Source organism: Dermacentor variabilis, chromosome 7 (genome assembly GCF_050947875.1).
Source record: "Dermacentor variabilis isolate Ectoservices chromosome 7, ASM5094787v1, whole genome shotgun sequence".
Taxonomy (NCBI): Eukaryota; Metazoa; Arthropoda; class Arachnida; order Ixodida; family Ixodidae; genus Dermacentor; species Dermacentor variabilis.
Window position 1 is genome coordinate 107,698,287 of NC_134574.1, and position 17,937 is coordinate 107,716,223.

Below are 17,937 nucleotides of genomic sequence, written 5' to 3' on the forward strand. Positions count from 1 at the left end.
GTCCGCGACGGCTGCATTTCGATGGGGGTGAAATGCAAAATCGCCCGTGTACTGTGCGTTCGGTGTAGGTTAAAAGACACCAGATGGTCAAAATAAATATGGAGCATATATGGATATATATGCTCCATATATGAATATGGAGCATATACGCTCGGAAAAACACATTGATGTAGCACGTGTTCAGCAACGGAAAGCTGTACCGCAAGTTTTTCAGGTTGCTCAACAATTTTCTCATTGACACTTTTTATCTAAATAAAATATTTGAAAAGTGGGACAATTCAATACTAATAATTATCCAAATAGACTGAATGAAAAAAATAAATGATTTGGATGTCACCAAGCGACGGCGCACAAAATTACCTTGGTTCCATCCAGCTCCATTGCGTTCCCATGTTTTTAAACCCTGCAACTCTGGCTGAAGTTAGCTGGGACACCCGGCAAAGAATTTGTGTGTGAAGGAGAGTGAGTTTTTCAAGAAGTGCATCAACTTTTCAAATAAAACCTGGCGGCAGCTATGGATGCATCTATCATGAACGCGCATATATATATATATATTATAATACCGAGACAGATCGAGTTGTCCAGCGCTGTTTATTCCACAAAAGGCAACGCCCCCAGCTCACGCGCGAAGAAGTCGAAGAACTAAGAAGATGATGATGGCTATGTACAAATGAAAACGACGAAGTACGTTAATAGTGCTTACACTAACTTCCCCCCGTCATGGAAGCGGCCAGCCTGGCCGCAGATTAGAGATTATCTAAACGGGGAGTGAAGGGCTTCATCCGCGAGACGTGAACAATTTCGGCATTCCGGTGGCGCCGGTCAGTGACGGAGTGTACTGGGCGGACGAGATAGTTCACTGCAGATGTTTGCTGCACAACGGTGTATGGGCCAATGTAGCGTGGAAGGAACTTCTCACAGAGGCCTGGGGTGCGGACTGGAGTCCAAAGCAGGACTTGGTCTCCAGGGTGAAAACGTAGGTCACGGCGTTTGTTGTCGCAGTAACGCTTGCGCTCAGCTTGGATAGCTTCTGTGCTTTGCCGGGCGAGTTGACGGCAATGTGCAACTCGGGCAGCAAAATCTTCTGGAAGCGACGCGTTGGGCGAAGAAGGTGCGAAAAATAGTTCTCTGTCGAATATGGTGGAAGGAGATCGTCCATACACAAGGAAGAAAGGGCTGTAGCCGGTAGTCCGTTGAATAGCAGTATTATATGCGAATGTCACAAAAGGAAGAATTTTATCCCAGTCAGTGTGGTCAGGACGGATGTACATGGAAATCATGTCAGACAGCGTACGGTGGAAGCGCTCAGTAAGGCCATTGGTTTGCGGATGATAAGTAGAAGTAGATTTGTGGACGGTATTAGTGGCTCGAAGAACTTCCTCGAGAACTTGTGAAATGAACGCCTTGCCACGGTCACTGAGAAGAACGCGAGGAGCCCCATGGCGCAAGACGATGGCGCGCAAGAAAAAGTCGGCGACCTCAGAAGCGGTGCCGGATCGCAGAGGGGCAGTCTCGGCATATCTTGTTAAATGGTCGACCGAAGTGACAATCCAACGGTGACCGGAGGGTGTCAACGGCAAGGGACCATATAAATCAATGCCAACAAATTCAAAAGGTGCCTCCGGGCAAGGGAGAGGTTGTAGTAAACCGGCAGGAGGGGATGTCGAGCGTTTGCGGTGCTGACATGACGCACAAGAGGCAATGTATTTGGCCACCGTTGAGGATAGGCCAGGCCAGAAGCAGCGGGTCTTTATGCGGTCGTAAGTCTTGTGGAAGCCTAAGTGGCCAGCCGATACATCGTCGTGAAGTGCCTCTAATACCCGCAAACGAAGGCAGCGAGGTAGAACTGGGACCCACCGGTGACCTGTTGGGTGGTACACGTAGCGGTGTAGCACGCCACCTTGAAGGCGGAATTGTCGAAGTTGGCGTCGCAAGCGGCTGTTGGGTGGTTCGGCGAACCCACTAAGGCGATCCATGAGAGCTCGACAGTAGGAGTCGGCCCGCTGAAGCGAGACGAAATCAGAGCGTGATGAAAGCGTTACTTGGTCCAGGGGCGTTATCGAGAGTTGGTGAGAGGCAGGCGTAGCATCGGAACGACGTGGTTGGGAAGGCGACTGCGCGTTACCTGGAGAGAGCGAGAGTGGGCAGCGAGACAATGCGTCTGCATCATGATGGTGTTTTCCAGACTTGTATGTTATAGTGAAGTCATATTCCTGCAAGCGGAGTATCCAGCGTCCTAAGCGTCCTGACATGTTTTTCATTGATGACAGCCAACACAGAGCATGATGGTCGGTGACGATGGTGAAGTGGCGGCCGTAAAGGTATGGGCGAAATTTCTGAATCGACCAAACGATAGCCAGGCACTCTTGCTCTGTTATGGTGTAGTTCCGCTCAGCTGGAGAAAGTGTTCGGCTGGCATATGCTATGACTTGCTCTTTAGATGCTGTATTACGTTGCAGAAGTACTGCGCCAATACCTTGTGCGCTTGCGTCAGTATGGAGTATGGTGGGGGCACGATTATCGAAGTGGCGAAGCACTGGTCCGGAAGTAAGAAGCCGCTTAAGAGCTTGAAAAGCCGACTCGCAGTCGCTAGTCCACGTGAAAGAGGCACCGGTAACCAGTAGCTTGTGTAGAGGTGCTGCTATTGCTGCGAAGTTGCGTATAAACCTACGGAAATATGACGCCAAGCCGAGGAAACTACGTAGATCTTTCTGTTGCTGGGGGCGAGGAAACTGAAGAACGGCACTAATCTTTTCGGGGTCAGGCTGGATGCCATCTTTTGAGACGACGTGACCCAATACTTTTATTGTTTTGCTTGCAAATTTACATTTTTTTGTATTGATCTGGAGACCAGCATTCGCAAGGCACTTGAGAACTTCGTCTAATCGATGAAGATGTTGGCTGAAGTCAGACGAAAAGATGACAATATCGTCCAGATAACAGAAGCATGTCTTCCATTTTAGACCACGAAGTACGTTGTCTATCATGCGCTCAAATGTGGCAGGAGCATTACAAAGGCCAAAAGGCATCACGTTAAATTCATAAAGGCCATCCGGTGTAGCGAATGCGGTCTTTTCTTTGTCAGTCTCGTTCATCGGAATTTGCCAGTACCCTGATCGAAGATCAAGGCTGGAGAAATACTCCGCCCCTTGTAGCGTGTCCAAAGCGTCGTCAATTCGAGGTATTGGATATACGTCCTTGCGTGTGATCTTATTGAGCGCTCGATAATCCACGCAAAAGCGAACTGAGCCATCTTTTTTCTTTACCAGGACCACGGGAGACGCCCATGGGCTAGATGAAGGTCGTATTATCTTCCGCGCAAGCATGTCAGCGACCTGTTGTTCAATGACCTTTCGTTCGGACGGCGATACACGATAGGGGCGTCGTCGTATGATAGCGGAACCATCGGTTTCGATGCGGTGTGTAGCCGCAGGAGTTTGGCTCAACACAGGGGAACAGCTATCGAAACAGGCTTTGTGTTTTGCCAAGACCACCATTAAGGCTTCGGATTGCGCGGCTGTTAGGTCAGAACCAAGAACGGCTGGAGGAGGGAAAGAATCATCCAAACCTGAGGTTGGTGCTGGCGATGAAGAAGGGCAAAGCGTGACTAGAGAGATAGGTTGAGTGTCGGCGAGGGTTGCCACAGTCATCCCTTTGGGCAGCATCACAGGATCTGGGGTCGTGTTGCAAGCAGACAGAAGGGCGCGGCCGTGTGAAAACCGGACGAGACAGGTGGCAATGAGAATTCCGCGAGAAGTACAGCGGGAAGAAGGGGCGACTAGGGCGTCTCCGTCGGCGATCTGACTGGATGTCACGGCTACAACGTCTTCGTGACCAGGACGCAGGACGTAGTCTGCAGCGATGGCCAAGTTCGCGCATGAAAGTGAAGAGTCCGCAACAGGAGCAAGCTCTGTATCCGTGATGTGGACAACTTCCTCTCTACATGAAATGACGGCTGAAGCAGAATGTAGGAAGTCCCAACCAAGTATAAGTTCATGGATGCACGTTGGAAGGATGATAAACTCGATGTGGTGGCGTATGCCGTCGATGAGAACACGAGCAGTACACTGTCCGTCAGGGTGAATGAATGCATTATTAGCACCACGCAAAATAGGTCCAAGATAAGGCGTTTTTACTTTACGGAGCCGGGAACACAGATCACTCCGAAGAACAGAAACGGCGGCACCGGTATCGATGAGAGCTGACGCGGGAACACCTTCGACAGTCACAGAAAGCATGTTGGCCGGGCGAACAGGAGGAATTTGTGAAGACCGATAAGAAGCAGTTTCCCCTCCAAAAACTGCAACAGTTAGTTTTCCGAGTGCTGGTCGACAAAATGGGAAGTGGGACGAAGCGGTGATGTAGAGCGCCGGTAAGGGGATGGAGAACGACGTCTGGCCGAACGGGAACTATGAGGCAGATTGGGAGCAGCTGGTGGAGACGGAGAACGCTGTTGAGGGAACGAGTGCGGTCCGGGATAGTAGTCGTCTGATCGGCGACTGCGGTCTCTTTCGTGCTCAGCATAGCCTCGCCTTTCATCCTGCTGGCGCCGGCGGCAGAAGCGAGATATATGGCCGCGTATGCCACAGTAAAAACAAACCGGACGAGGTGGACGCCACTGAGGGTACGATGGCGCAGCAAGTGCTCTGGTTCCCATCGAAGCTAAATGGTCATAGGAAACGCCAGTAGGCACGGAAGTCACGGTAGGGGTGGGTATCGAAACAACATCCGCGTAGGTAGGTGTGGAGCGCGCTACCGGAGCAAGATGCGTCGTGGGTGTAGTCATCGCTGTCAACTCCTGCTTTACGACCTCGCGCAAGTCGAAGGTGGGGGTTGTTGCGCAGGCAGCAGGGGGACGCTTTAGGTCTTGTAGTTGAAGCTCCTCGCGGATGATGGTGCGGATAAGAGCACGTAAATCTGGAGAATGAGGAACCTGAGGATCGCTGCTCTCATGTGGAAGACGAATAGACTGCAGCTCGTCGAGGCGTTGACACGTTGAAGTGATGTCTTGGACAGAAGCCGGATTTTGAACGATTAAGGCGTTGAACGCGACAGGCCCAATGCCTTTTAAGATGTGGCGAACGCGTTCGGCTTCCGTCATGCTAGGATTCGCACGGCGGCACAGAGCCAAGACATCCTCTATGTATGAGGTGTAAGACTCTTCGGGAAGTTGGCGGCGCGTTCCCAGCTTCTGTTTGGCGACTTCTGCACGGCCAGACGAGGAAGCGAAGATTTGCCGCAGCTTCGAGGTAAACGTGGACCAATCCGCGATGTCGGATTCGTGGTTGAAATACCACGTCTTTGCAACACCGGTCAAGTAGAAGGCGACGTGCCTCAATTTCTGGGTGTCGTTCCACTTGTTGCAAGAACTCACGCGGTCGTAGTGGTCGATCCAATCGTCTACGTCATCACCGCGGAGTCCCGCAAAGACAGGGGGATCGCGCTGAGGGCTCGTCACAGTCCAAGAGGGCGCCGCAGGTGGGGCCGTCTGTGTGGTAGGGTTTGAGGCGCCGGAAGGGCCGGGGTTGGAAGTGTCCATTGTTGTAGGGGTAGCTGGGTGCAGGCGGCGACCGGAACGGAGCTCCAGGGAGGACGGGAACGCGAGAGGACGTCGGGATCTTGACGTACCTCCACCACTTTATAATACCGAGACAGATCGAGTTGTCCAGCGCTGTTTATTCCACAAAAGGCAACGCCCCCAGCTCACGCGCGAAGAAGTCGAAGAACTAAGAAGATGATGATGGCTATGTACAAATGAAAACGACGAAGTACGTGAATAGTGCTTACAATATATATATATATATATATATATTTATATATATATATATATACACACACATATATATATATATACGTGCAGGATGTTTCACGTAACATAAACCACAGACGTATCTACTGGGTGGGCAGGGGTCACTGTCCTCCTGCCCGCTCGGTAGATACTTCTATGGTTCGAGTAACGTGCAAGAACTCCCTGTATATATGCAATGTATATGCAGTATGCAATGGGGATCAAGTGATCAGTAAAACAACATATATATGCAAAAGACGAACACATACACATGTGCGCGTATTTTTCACATATACTTCTAAACTCAATATTGCTCAAGAAGACTCCATCTTATTCAACAATACGTTAACAGCATTTAGTGAACGACTTTATTTTTGTGAACACTCAACAACAGCTCAATATTTCTTAATATATATTCAACAATATATCAACACAATTTAGCGAGCGACTTTATTGTTGTAAACTGCTCCACAACGGCTCGATAGTACTCAATACTATTCAACAATATATGAACAGAATTTAGTCGACGACTTTATTGTTGGAAACTACACAACAATGGCTCAATCACACTCTATACTATTCAACAATATATCAACAGAATTTAGTCAACAACTTTTTTGTTCTGAACTACCCAACAACTTTATTGTTGAATTAGTGCTCTGTGGTTTCTATAAATATTGAGGTATTGTTGAAAGCATATTCAGACAATTCATACATAATATCCCAACAACATTTCAACAGTCATTTTCCTATGGATGGCGTCCCACAGGGCAGAGTATTGAGCCCTATTCTCTTTACCTTTACTATGGTTGGCCTTGCTGAAATATTATCCATGACAATTCACCAGTGTACGTTGATGATATTTATCTTTCGCCTTCTGTGGTGATTCATCTTCAAGTGTGCGGAAGAATTCACCTGGCAGCCACCCTAACTTGTTCGTATCTCCACAAACAAGGCCTTAGTGTGTCCACAGAAATATGCCCATTATTCACGTTTACATGCTAACTCATGGCGCTGTACCCTGTTTCTCTCAGTGGCCAGGGTATCAAAAATCGGAAGTTTCACCGCTTTTTAGGTGCAATTAGGGACATGGACCTTTCATGGCGCCCCCATTGCATCTACCTGAAACGGAGACTAATTTCGACTGTACATATAATGATGTTCCTGCGCGGAAAAATCAGAGGCACGTCGGTATGTTCCATGCTGCAGCTTTACAGAGCACTGTTTCTGGGCTCTTTATTGTACAGCTTGCCGGGTTTTGCGAACAAATGTAAAACAAACATTCGTACCCTCAAAACTTTGCAAGGCCAGGCTCTACTGACATGTCTTGGACTACCACGATGTGCCTCGACTCGCGCAACACTCATGCTTACTATAAACTACTTCGTTCCAACATATAGAATGACTAACAACCTTAAAGCAAACAGTGTTTCGCCAGTACAAAGACATCAAGTCGCATTTTTCAAACTTGTAGCGACACATCAAGGCAACTTGCCGTCCGGCTTTACCCAACAGCAAGACCACAGTTACCCCTCTGGTGCCTACGACAGCCACAAGTACGCTTCAGGATTCCGGGAATTATGAAGAAGACCCATCAATCAACAGTGGCTCTGCATCTGTTTACACTGTCATTACTGAACGAGACATATGAAAAAAAACACAGATTTGCACTGATAAGTCACTAGCAGTGTCCCACATAATGACCTCTACGGCAGAAGAACTTACCGCACTACATGCCGCTGTTAATTACATTGCACATGCCAAACCTTGAAAGTGGGTCGTTTTCTGTGACTCCAAGGCAGCCCTTCAGATTCTGCAGTCAGCCTTACGGTGCAAGACCCGTGAACAACTGCTGTTTTAGACCAGAGAGGTTCTCCATCAAGCCATCATAAACGGATATGACATCGTCTTCCGATTGGTTCCGGGGCAATGTGCCATCGTCGAAAATGACCTTGCTGATGATGCCGTCCGGTCAGTCCATAAAGAAACCATGACACTTCCTATACCCTTATCAAGGACAGACACTGCGAAGGGTCGTTTACTTGCTCAAACGAAGACTCAAACTTTGTGGAACACCCCGATTATTTCCAACTGCCATCTCGACTGGCTGGATCCTACATTGAGGCTGTAGATTCCGTCGAACGTCTTCCGCTTTGATGCAACTTTACTGTGCCACCTCTGGTTTACGAAAACCTACTCATTCCTTATTGGAATGACCGACACAGATTTGTTACTCGTGCAAATGTGAAGAGACGATCATGCACGTGTTGTGTTTTTGTAATCTCTATGAGGTCGAAGGCGACGTTCTTCAGGGGGTGTTAAACCAATTAGATAGCAGACCATGTTCAGAGGTCGAGATAATTGGACCTTGGCACCACACTTCACCGGCTCACAAGGCAATGCGGGCACTGCTACGTTTCATGAGATCGACTGGCCTCAGTGATTGATTATAGGCGCGAGGTTATGGACATCGCACGTATTCACACTGATAGTACCTTCTTCCCTCCTGCTTTCCTTTCTTCCCTTAAACGCCTTTGCCTGTTTAGGGTAGCAAACTGGACGTGCGTCTGGTTGACCTTCCTTCCTACCTTTCCTTCCTTCTTTTCTTCCTCCTCTACCTCCTCCTGTTGTTGATGTGTGACTTCATGTCACAAATACAGTGTGCTGTATTTTTACAAAACGGAAAATTTTGTAAGGATATCTCCTGGTGTTCTATCAGGTTATATGTCTTTATGACCACTAGGAACTCAGTATCGTGCAAAATATGACAGATAGTTAATAAAGATATCTGAAATAACTGCTTCATTAGCAGTAATAGAGGAAACATTTGAATTTTGGTATGGAGGACCAAATTCATATCATGAACTCAAAAAAACTTCTTTTTTTCTAAACAAAATTGTCTTGGGTGCTAAAGCAGGCAGTACTTTGGCACTGTGGGATGGCCAATATTGCAGTACCGAAAGAAATATGAAACGGTGCACCAGTCACTTCGATCTCTCTATCCTCTCCCTTGCTAGTGCAGACCAACACTAGCACAAGCTTTCTCTGGCCCGGCCATCATAGTTGCCTTCTAGTTTTTTGCATTGTGACGCCAGGAATCGACGCGCAGCGTGCTCTATTGTTTCCAATCTTGTGGCACTACAGCAGATCGGATGATCACGTTTTCCGATAACAGCAAATAAAGAAAGGCTTTATTGATCAGAATGAAGAGAACCCGTGATTGTCAAAGCATTGTCACCTGCTCCGCAAAGCAAGCATGCAGCGTTTTCTGATAGCGTGGGGAGATCAGCGTCACTGACATGTTATACAATTTTCCTTTTGGTTCAGAGCTGGTGACAGCCAAAATACTGAAGCCGTAGAATACCTACGACGCTTTTTGTGAAGTTCTTGGTCAACATATGATTGTTGGGCTTCAATTTTCCAAATGCAATACCCCCTCTAAAATCGCTAATTAAAGATTTATTTTCATTGGCTGCCAAGCCTCACAGTCTGACAGCAGATGTGCAAATGCGCCTATCACAAGTTATCAGTGCAGAGCTCAAGCTGTGCTATTTGGTGCGGAAAATAAAACAGCCTACGTAACTGGTACATTAGCGATCTCTGGGAATGAAAGCAAAAAGTGGAGGGTCCAAGGCGACTTGGCCTGATGCTCAAACAGCACCCCACATTTCCCGGAAATTTTCGATATCCTCGCCCTTCTGACTACACCGGAGGGGTGGAGGGGGGCTACAACGACAGAGGACCTATGGGCCCCGGGTGCCAGATGACCTAGCTACGCCACTGCCAAGTTGTTAATCTTAAGTGTTTTCATGCTTCGCTGGCTGCAGTTCGGACGTATAGGTGCAATACAATACATGTAAACGACGTAAATTTCGAGAACGGTTCATTTGAAAACTTGATACCGCAAAGGCAAGATTATCGCGGTAGTCCTTCGGGCAGTGCACCCAGGGAATGGCACAGCTACCAAGCGCATTTGGCGCCCCCTCAGATCCTCAACGAAGCTGCACATCAGAAGCGTTACGCAATCGGAAAGTGCAAGCAAATGCGCGAATAGAAACAAGCTCGTTCACGTCAGTTTCTAGCGTGATAACGTGCAAGAAACATCAAAACAATGCCATCTATAGTACCTCTGCGTCGTAGAAGTGCGTGCTCGATCAAGTCGAAATTTAGCATTCAGATCGAAGCGGTTTTCACGAGCACACTCATTTTGGACGAGCGATGCTGCTGTGTCAAATGACCGTCACTGGCTGACTGTTTCGCGTATAATAAAAAGCAACCACTGTATCTGGGAAGCTAAGCGTGTATAACATTGTGCACAAATACAGCCGTCTACGCAGCCACATTTCATTCAGCGAAGCGCCGCGGTGATCGAGTGCGTCGTGCCGGCAGCTTTCACTGAAACAGCGGCGTGGCCACCGCGCCATGTCGCCGCTTCTCGCTTGCACAATGCGAAGGAAGATGTGGTCTGTTTGAAATCGCTACGAATGCAAACTGAATCATAAAAGCAGTTGTCAGTTCAAGTTCGCCGGTGGCGTGCGCGTATGAATTCGTTGACTGCGCTACATATAGATCCTTCGCTGAATGTAAAAAGCCTGATCGTAATTTGTTCATTCCAACTCTCGAGGAAAGGTTCCATTCTTTCGGAGCATGAGAAAGTTTAATTATACACGGAGGCGTTGTGGAAATTGCGCTATCGATAAACGGGTGATATCTTGTGCGGCAGTCGATCGGGAGTTTCGTTGGCATTCCATGGAAGTTCGCCGAAGCCCGCACGCTGCTAGGACTCGCGTTCGGCAGTCACATCCTTGTCGGCCTATTATGACTACATTAAGTGGTCTGCCTGCTAGTTTGTTTGTGAAATGTATTTAAGAAGCCCAGAAGTGCTCAGCATATACGAGGCGTATATATGATTCCGCAATCGTATTGCTGTTGGAAGGGGTCTTGATGCAAAATGGTCAAAAATCGTATTTCTATTGGAGAGTCGCCTATAAGCTTTACGGAGCTTCAGGAATCTTATTGGTGTGGGAAGCGCGCGCACAGAAAGCCTTGAGCCAAATCCAATAAGCATATTGCTGTTACAGGCTCGCCAACAGCAGGTTTGAGGGGCCTTGAGGAATCCTAATGGTGTGGGAAGCGTTCCCACATGCTGTCCTGAGGGACCATCAGGAATCTTGTCGGTGCTGGAAAGGCGCCAACAAAAAATCCTGAAAGACCTTCAAGAACTCTGTGGGTCCAAGAAGATCGCTCTGTCGGATTTTTTCACTGGGAATCATTGATGATGATGATGATGATGGCCTCATGTTACGGCTCATACCCACACTGGGGGATTGGCCAAGAATTGGTTGCTGAAACGTTCACCTGTTCTTTTGAAGTGCCACTTATTCGATGTGAAAAAAAAATTTTACGAAAGAGAGATAAGAAAACATACAAAAACAAACAAAATACAAGAAAAAGTTAAAAAGTTATTCGTTTTGTTGACTGGATGTAACTGCAAACGGCATCAAAAACGTCCCTGTGGCTGCGCCCTATAACTGACGCACCGAAAGATAGTATAATTTCTGGTGATAACATTAACCCTAATTTTGCGAACGGAAGTTCTAGATGTCTTTTTCTTAACAATTTGTATCGTCGACATACCAAAAAATAATGATCTAGTGATTCTGTTTCTTGGCAGTATGGACACAGAGGTGATAGCGTCAGACCAGTCCTTTGTAAATATAGGTTTAATGGAGGGACACGGCAGCGTAATCTCCTGATTGCTACTTCTGATTGTCTTGATGGACACCACTGGATTTTCCACGGAAATTTGAGGTGCTGATATTCTGTCCATGTTGTTATTGATTCACTGATATCTCTATGAAATGAATATTTTCTATATCTAATTGCTGTTATGTGAGCCACCAAAGGAAGAACGGGCATTATAGGTCCACTCAGGGATGCTCGCGCTAATGCGTCTGCCATTTCATTTGAATGTAAGCCACAATGTCCAGGTACCCATAATAGTTTTAGAGAATTCAACTGTGGAGGAACTAATGTTAGAAACGTCTTTAGCGGTGGCGAATTGGGTGAAGCCGTAAGCGAAGTACAGACCGAAAGGGAATCTGTCATAATAACCGCACTTATTGAGTTCGACGGGAGTTTCCGAAGCGCTAAAAGAATTGCTAAAAGCTCGGCTTCAAAGACAGGTGTGAAGTCTGGCAGTCTCAAGGAGAATGACCAGCCAAGCGGAAGCGAGAAGATGCCTACGCCCGCGTTTTCATTGTTCACTGAAGCGTCTGTAGCTATTATGTTATTTGTTTGCACGTGTGCTAGGTAATCTTGCAACAGGTTATTTAAAAAAGTGGCAGATTGAAACTTGGAGCTTGGGGGGAAAATGTCATCAAAATCTATCTTAATATTCTGATGTGATTCGGTTGACGGAATTACCTCTCGAATGTTCACATTCAGGCTATCTAATTGTTTTTGAACAAATATGATCTGTGGAGTGTGAAATCGAGGCCAGTGAGCAAGGAACAAGGAATTTGGATCATTAATGAATGCGTATTCAGATCGTCTAAGCTGCAAGCTGTAAGATTTCTGAAATGTTTGAACTGTTAAGATGCGAAATCTGCAGGGCAATGTTGGAAGGCGTGCTTCTTGGTAGATAACATTAATAGCCACAAACCTGGGGAGTCCCAGACACAGGCGTAGGGCCTCACGCTCCAAAAGAACCAGAGGCTTTATTTTATAAGCAGGGCCGCCTGAGAACAAGACACACCCAAATTCCAATATGGGGCGCATATACATATTATAAATCATCAACAGTGAATCCCTACGTAGTCCATATTTTCGGTTACTCATTCTGCGCAGAATACCTAAAGCACGTTGTGCCTTACCCGCTACACTCTCTATGTGTGGACTCCAGTTGAGTTTGCCATTATATGTGATTCCCAAATATTTTAGAGACTCAACCTGTGGGATGGGTTCTTGCTTATAAGTTAGAGAAATTGAAACCGGGTCCATGACCGAGAACACTAAAAGGGCGCTTTTGCTTACATTTAATGACATACAAATTGTCTGAAGCCATACCTCTAGCATGCTCATGTATCTTTGTAATTTTTGGTATAATGTGTTAATGTCAGTGTCGACAGAAAAGAATGCAATGTCATCTGCATACACGTAAACGTGTACGTCCTGACAAGTTGGGATAGAGCTCATTAATATATTAAATAATATTGGGGATAGGACAGATCCTTGGGGAACTCCGCGAGTTTGTCTGAATTTAGACGAAGAACATCCGTCCTTGAAGCAATAAAATTCTCTTGATCGCAAAAATTCTGCCACCCACGCGGTTATATAATTGGGGAAATTACGACGCTTCAGAATATCCAGTAGAATTGGATGTTCGACGCTGTCATAAGCTTTAGCTATATCTAATTTCATCAAAGCAGAATATTCTCGCCTTTTCCGGGCAAGTTGGATGCGGCTCTCTAAATCAGCATGGGCACACCATATTGAGCAATTAGCTCTAAAGCCTATTTGATTTGGACTTAATATTAAATTATCTGTCATCCAGACAGTAATTCGGCAGTGTAATACCCTCTCTATGAGTTTGACCATATTAGAAGTAAGAGCAATAGGTCTGATATTTTCTATGTTATAAACTAGTCCGTGTTTTTTAGGTATCGGGATTACTTTAATGAAGTTTCTTCTTCTTCTTCTTCCACTACTTCTTCTTCAGGTAGCAGCTGCTGAGATGACCATGAACATTGGGATACACATACGTATTAAAAAGACGTGAAACACTGTTTGTAAGTGGTAGTAGGAGCAAATATATTAATTATATTCAAAGATAATGTGCGCTAACTTGAACGCTTTATGGGTTACAGCACAGGCACTTCACTGAAGAACTTGCCAAATGAATAGAAGCCTAATAAAGAGAACTGTTCCACCTGAGTCCCTTTCATGTTAGAAAACGGCAGCTGTTTCAGAAGTTAACGCCAGGAAAAAGGTAAGCTGCAGGCACAATATTCTTTTTCCAATATGTGACCTTTAAAAACAATACTTGACGTGTCTTAAGTTTGCGGTTGCTTCAGTAGACTGCCAAGCAGCGATACCTTGTTTTCGAAATGCGGTCACAACCAGGCCGATGGCCACGTGGTCTTTGCGCATTCAAGGACTGGACGTTTTCAACACAAGTGAGCATCGCCGACACTTAAAGGGCGACTCCGGTGAAATTTCGATGTACGCTCACCTCAATAAAATGTTGAATAACATAATTTACATAAAATAAATTTTGCGCCTAATTCATGCGCGGCTCAGTAGTTCGAATTTGCGCGGTCAATGTTGTCGCGCATCACTAGTTCTAGCAGGACACGCGATGTATAATGTATGTGTACATACCTAGTGAAATGTTTCATACGTGACTCTATAATTTCAAGCGTTTGCTCAACTATTGTTGAGGAAATCACACGGAGGTACATACAGAACGCATATACCTGCAGATCGATTTCTCAAAATTGATGCGAGAACAATAAGCAGGATATGTCGACCTACAAGAATGCACATTAAACCGTTTCTATATATGCATACATGAGTCGCCATGCACGGGCACTCTCTGTTCGAGATGTCTCAACCACCGTGCCGGGGAACACCGCGAAAGCGACCAGCATTCAATACCCGGGAAATAATAATTTATTTGCGAATAGGTATACTTTGTAACTGAGTAATCATTATTCGGTGCTGCTCTTGGTTTGGCTGATGATTATGAAGTCCTCCAGCATCACAATGCTCGCAGGTGTGTTCGTCCTATTCGTCCAACGTGACCGCCGTAGGGAACGGTTTTTATAAGAGGGCGAAGATAAATGTGGTCGCCATGCTTATGGAGAACGCTGGGTGGGACGAGTGAACTGGTCGGCTAACTGGCCCGTCCATCCGGCCCATTTTCTTCCCCTTCAACCATGCGATCCTAGCCAGGAAATAATTATAAACGTTTCCTAAGAGAGAGAGAGAGAGAGAACGAAACCATTATTTGAAGCAGTGACTTGTCAGTCGAAGTGGGAAGGTCCCTTATTACAGAAACCCTCTGGTTTGGATCGCCCTCCATGCTCGGGCGACGAGTTCGCGCAGGTCGACCATGTCCAGCTCGGAGATCGCAGCCTCCCACTATTCAGCGAGGAGGTTTGGGTCTGCGTCTGCTGCTATTAGTTGTGTCGCTGTGATGCTTGCTCGGGTGTTCTTGCATTGGCGGAGGAGGTGCGAAATAAAGTCATTATCATCATCACGGTACGATGTGGGAATGAGAGTAGAACATTTAGCAGGGGAGCGGAATTTCGTAGAGGACACATGTACGCCGCACATTCCTTTTGTAGAAGCATTCACCAACTATAGAATGTAATAGTGCCCAGTTTATTTCATGTTAAAAACTAATTGGGACGCGAGCTGTCAGAATTTATTTCGGTCTATGTTACACCAAGAGGTTCAGCCGTTAATTGGAGGTTCAGCTATTTCTTGTCACCTCCATTGCTCGTCACTGTCAATATGGAAATGGAAGACGTTCACAAAACTCAAAACAATAATGACGGCGTGCGCGAAGAAAAAAACGTAAGCGAGCATATCTACCAGTGATGCTTCTAGTAGCCAAGTGCTTTGCATTCAGTGAGACACAATAATAAAAAAAGGAACTAGAGGAAAAAGCACACCTCACAGTTCTTCTAGGGATGGTGTTTGAACGTGGTCGCTCGCACTCTCAGCGCCACATCACTAAGCCGTGTGGGCGTTTGCAAAGAAGGCGCGGCTATGTGTGCAGCAAAGCGCTGGCAGGTTGTTTGTTCACTCACTCCATGTGCAGTCGCGTGCATTATGACTTGCAAAACCCCTGTTCTTGATCGAAGGGGCTCCAGGGCTGCGAGGTGGCTCTGACATGCGAAATAGCTGTACGATAAACACCACTAATTGAAGCTGTGTCTAGGCCTGGAACTTACCCCGTGTCTGCACAGCCGTACAGTTTTGGAGCCCCTTCGACCACGGGCGTCGGTGTTTTGCGTCATATTGCGCGTGATTGTACGTGGCGGAAACAGCGCACAGCGCAAGTATTTCTTTTATTTTTCATATCATAACGGGAATCACGCACGTGTCCCGTCTCTCCGCTTCCGGCGATGTCCACTTCCGGCAGAGGCAAATCGCTTAACGGCGGTGCTACAACTCTATCGAGAAATTGGCAATTCTGGCGACGCTCTTTTCGCTTGCGGTGCTCACGACACCGAGGGAGCGGTGACCGCAACAAGAGCCACGCAGTGGAGCCAAGAAGTACTCGGCGCTGGTTCCAGAGACTCCCCGGCGCCGAAACTCGCTAGCATCGATTTCTTTCCTCGTCTGCCGTCGTTCCGTCCCGAAGGGCCTTTAGGAAATGTAGCTTTGCGAGAGTGAGAAGTTTTCGAACAACCCTCGCGTGTGTCTGTAGGAGCGGGGTCATTGATATTGCAACTTTCTTTTATGACAATTATCGAAGATTTGCACAGCTGACAGAACCACGGTAAATTTTCAATTTGTTACCCGTGGCATTTTCGCATTAAACCAACAGCTTAAAATCCCAAACCCTTTCTCGGTTTCTCGGAATTTTTTAGAATTAGCCTGCTGCAGGTCACCAATTCCAGTACTTGAGCTGGATTATTCAGGAAAGCGGATATTACTTGCACGAGAAATCGAAAAACATTCAATTAATTAAGAAATCACTGATTAACTTCTCCATTATTTACATTACATACATATTGCAATTTACGAATGTAGGCGGTCAGTTTGCAAGGCGTATCCACTAGAATGAACTTAGAGAATGACACTTAGAGTATGTATGTATGTATGTATGTATGTATGTATGTATGTATGTATGTATGTATGTATGTATGTATGTATGTAATAATAATATTTGGGGTTTTACGTGCCAAAACCACTTTCTGATTATGAGGCACGCCGTAGTGGAGGACTCCGGAAATTTTCACCATCTGGGGTTCTTTAACGTGCACCTAAATCTAAGCACACGGGTGTTTTCGCATTTGCCCCCATCGAAATGCGGCCGCCGTGGCCGGGATTCGATCCCGCGACCTCGTGCTCAGCAGCCCAACACCATAGCCACTGAGCAACCACGGCGGATGTATGTATGTATGTATGTATGTATGTATGTATGTATGTATGTATGTATGTATGTATGTATGTATGTATGTATGTATGTATGTATGTATGTATGTATGTATGTATGTATGTATGTATGTATGTATGTATGTATGTATGTATGTATGTATGTATGTATGTATGTATGTATGTATGTATGTATGTATGTATGTAAATTTAGAGCCATGTTGATATACGACAACAGTTAAGCCGTTCAATTATGTACAAAGTTGCGCATATGGCTGCTTCAGTTGGGCGTGCCATAGAACATTAAAGGGAATGAGATTCACAGGGTTCAGGCTAGTGAATGAGTACAGGTTTCATTCGCGTAGGCGTTAATGTGTTCTTGAACTTTCAGGTAGTCAGCTCCGAAGACTACAGAGTGAAGCTTGACGTTGTAACAGTCTCGAACTAGCGCGAGATGTCTGTAGGATCCCTAACCGAGTAAGTCCGTATTGGCCACATCATGCCATGTGCAACGCCTGCAAGCAGGTATGAAAAAGGCAAGTTAATTACTTGCAGTCTTCCTCAATGTTGACGAATAGAACGTTGGCGCGTTGCCTGGCGGCGCTATCTTGGCCCCTTCCAATCGCACTTAAAAAGCGCAGCGAAAACATTGAAGAGGGAGTATGAATTGTTTCTAACGTGATAGTTATCTTTTTGGCTATATGCTTCTAGAACTCAACAGAAAAGTTTAGCAGTTACTCTCCAAGCTGTTTGGTCGTCACGGTTGTAGTTCATGTCAGTAAGTCAAGAAAAGTGGTACACAGAGCAAGCGACGATGACACAGAATAAAAGGTTAACCACAATTAAATTACCGCAAAATCTATTGGCCATCATAGATGTTGCCAGTAAGCTGAATTTCGCGAACCGCCGCAAGAAAAACACATATTGTAACAGCGCCCAATACGTCACCTTTACAAATCTAATTTCAACCGCGTGTCGAAATCATCGTAATATAAACGAAGACATCAGTGGGGGATTGATAGGGGCAACAAAGAAAA